The following is a 4,131-nucleotide window of genomic DNA, read 5'->3' as shown; positions in this document are numbered from 1 at the left end:
CCAAATTTTAAAATATTTACAAAAAATTAAAATATTTGTATATGGGCTATAGGGTGAAGCCTTAATAAATAAAAGTTCTTAATTAGGTAAATAAATGGGCCACAGCGTTACGACTTCGTAAATTGATGTCCTCTTTTCGGCATAGACTAACCATCGGGGCTTTCTTGTTGATCCTCTTATTTATGGAATGTGATACTCGTAAGGATAGGTGTCAAAATTCAATTTTTTTTTACCCCATGAGTGATATGTTTTAAATAAATTATGTAAATATTTTCTATTTATGAGACCCACTGAATGACCCAATGCTGTTGTTCCACATCAAAAGTTGTAGGGATTTTTTACAACTAAGGATGTAAAGAGTCAGAGCCATAACTTGTCAAATATAATAAAGGTAAATAAAAGGTAAATGAAAACTTTACCAAAGATTAAAATTTACCTTCATTCACTATTTATTTATGTCAAGGAATGAAAATTGATTAGAAAGTGGAAGATAGCACATTAGCAATGGGAATATAAAATTAAAATCATTGTTTTTCTTTCAAACCTTTGCTTCCTACTTTTATTCCATGTTAATCAAATATGAAGCAAAGAAAAATGAACGTCACGTCAGGCTTTAACACAAACTTTCTACAGAAAAAGTAATTGTAAATAAAAATGTTGATAACCTAACTTATTATTTATTATTTTCAATTTTCATTTCGGTTGTCAAACATATAATTAGTTTAAAAAGGTTACAAATGCAAATCGAGTTATCTAGAATGAAGTTAAGCAGATTTAATAGTGTTTTAAGAAAACTATATAAGGAGAAAATATTCAGTGGATTCGGTCCACGTAATTACACCAAAGATGGGATTTGGATCATCTTTACTATAAAAAGTAGTGAAGGGACCACTATTTTTTTTTATCACAATCGTTGATTACATTGCGGGTGATTGTGATTTATTCTAAACCCAATACTCATCAGTTCTCCATGCATCGCACACATTCTTAATTTGCATTAAAAATTATAATTATCCATTAGATAATCAACGATTGTGATAGTGTAATTATCCGTCCACTAACTAACTAACTAACTAACTAACTATATATATATATTGTTGGGGAGAAACCCCTGTGCCGAGATCCAACCAAATAGCCGAGAGAGATAAACCACACAACCAAAAAATAGCACAAACAATCTAACACTAGATTTAACGTGGTTCGGCGAGATGCCTACGTCCACGGGGCAATGAGAGGAGAGTTTTTCACTATTAGAAATCAAGAGGAACAAACTAGGGTTACAAATCTCTCATAAACCCTCAACAAATCAACTCTCAATCTCTCCAATTGCTCCTAGAATAGAAGCCCAAAGAAAAACCCCCTTTCAGCTCTCAAACTCCTGCTCTACAAACCCTAGAAACCCACATTACTATAGCATTTTACGAAAAAATACTATAGCAATTGAAAAAAGAAATATTGTAGCAGAAACAAAAAAAAAGGACCGTGCTTTGCATGGGGTGCACACTAGTATATATATATATATATATATATATATATATAAATATATAATATATATATATATATATTATAAAGACGCGTGCTTTGCAATGGGTGCACCACTAAGTGTTGATATAATATATATATAATAGATATATATATATATATATATAATATATAACTATATATAAATAGTATATAATATATATATATATATATATAGGAGAGAGAGAGAGAGAGAGAGAGAGAGAGAGAGAGAGAGAGAGAAAACGGGAGGTGAGCTGGCAGCGTAGGAAATTTCCTACGCTGCAAGTGTATGACATGTGAGCCCCCCTTACTAGTCACATCGGTGTGGGGCTCACATGTCATACACTTGCAGCGTAGGAAATTTCCTACGCTGCCAGCTCACCTCCCGTTTTCTCATATATATATATATATAAAAGCCTTCCATAAAACAAACAATCTACAGAATGAATCTTAACTATTTGAAGTAATACTTGGTAGTCTGATGAAATAAATCATATACACCTGGTATCATATACACATGGAATCCTTGCGAATATATAATGTTTATCATACTCTTTTCATATTGAAATCTTAAATATACCAAGGATTTGGATCCACTCCACTGAAAACACAGTGGAGATTTCATTATTTTGATTACAAACTATTACGCAAAAAGCCCTATCTCTTAGAGAGGCCAATTATGAGACTTCACGTGTGATTTAAAAATATCTGCCTCTGGGGCTTTGCAAACGAGAAATTCTTAGGTGCTCATGGAGTATCTAAGTGCTTACACCCCTCCAATAAGAGGGGGACATGTACCACTAGATGGGAGAATGTGAAGTCTCATTCTACTCTCTAGTCCCACATGCCCGTTTTCGATCTATTGGAGGAGCGTAGGCATCTTGCATGCTCTACTCCATGAGTAGGCAAGAATTTCTCTGACCGAACTCAACAACATGGTTGCTCATCTCTTGCCCGAGGCCAGTCTCGACCAGCGCACTTTCCACTCAAGTCGATTATCATGACCTCGGCCAAGCTCGCTTATTTTAACGAATAAAGGAGATACAATCAAATCTTTCCTCACTTGAGATAGCAGACCTTGATTAACTCAGGCGAGAGCATGAACGCAATTATCAAGTATACTTTCCCCACGACCTCTCTGGCTATCGTAAGAACCTCAGCTAATAATGGAGGGACGCTGGGACAATCCAATTATAGAGAAAGCTTTCGCTCTTTTTCCAATCTATTCCTCCAAGTTAGTATATAAGACAAGACATCTTGATAAGAAAATTCTAAGTCTAATTTCCGTTCAAATTTCTTCTAAATTACCACATTCTTCTCAAAGCCACTAACTTAAGTAGTTAAGTATTAAAGTGTCATCGCAGTGTTTGGGGCCCTTCTAACGAAAAATTGTTGGATGCTCATTGAGTGTCATTAATATCTGCTCCAAGTCCAATTCAATCAAATTGTGACATGTGACATTCATTATTGTTAATCAACTATATCACTTTAATGCCATCAAAATTTTCATAAAATAACAAATCTCTTAACCATGATTAATTTATAAAAAATGTCTAAAAATTTAGATCGCAACTTACCCCCACATAAATTGCCAAAAAGCCCCTAAAAAGTCTCATACTTTGCAGTTTACCCCTAAAATGCAATAAAATGCCCTAGAAAGTTTCAAATTTTGCAGGTTACCCCCTAAAAAGTTTTAAGACACCCCTAAAAGTTCTAGAAGTTATGGTCACCCATAAAAATTATAGAAAGCCACCCTAAACGTTTTAGAATTTGCAGTTTATCCCCAAAAAATTGTAGAAAAGCCCTAAGGTACCGTTTGGAAAAGGGTTTAGTGAGGGGTTAAGGAGACTTAACCCATTCTTAACCTCCTTAACCCCTTCTTAACCTGCCAAACACAACAAATCTATATAAGGGTTAAAGTGAGTTAACCCTCCATAATTTGCCAAACATAAAAAATATAGAAGGGTTAAGTTAACCCCTCTAGAGGGGTTAAAATGAGTTTACCCCTCAAAATGAGGGGTTTACTAATACTCCTATTTAGATGGAATAAGAGTTAACCCTTTTAATTATAAAGAAAATAGTCAAAATCATTGTTATTCCCAAACACTAAAACTGATCATAAGGGCTAAAATAAAACTTATTTAACGGGTTAATAATTTAGTCCTTCGGATTATCAAATGGGTTAAGTACATTAATCCTTCTCTTTAACCCCTCTTCATTAACCATTTGCCAAGCGGGGCCTAAAGTTTTAGGGGATGAACTCTAAATTTTGAAACTTTTTAGGGTGATTTTAGAAAATTTTTGGGGATAAATTGCAAAGTATGAAATATTTAGGGGATCTTTAGCAATTTTTGGAGGGTAAATTACAATCTAAAAGTTTTTAGAGGGTTTTCATAAATTAATCATGGTGAGGAGATTTTTTTTTTATTTTATAAAAATTTTGAAGCCATGAAAATGATATAGTTGATTAAGAATTAATAATGAGTGCCACGTGTCATAATTTGATTGAATTGAAGCATATATTGATGGTAGTCAATGAACATCCAAGAAATTTTCCCTTCTAGCAATGTATTCAAGAGTAGCTCACTCAATATGTGATTGATCTCCATGACACCACAGCAGGAAAAG

This window comes from Asparagus officinalis, chromosome 8 (assembly GCF_001876935.1).
Source record: "Asparagus officinalis chromosome 8, Aspof.V1, whole genome shotgun sequence".
NCBI classification, from domain to species: domain Eukaryota; kingdom Viridiplantae; phylum Streptophyta; class Magnoliopsida; order Asparagales; family Asparagaceae; genus Asparagus; species Asparagus officinalis.
The sequence above is the reverse complement of the archived record's forward strand: the minus strand, read 5'-3'. Positions refer to the sequence as shown.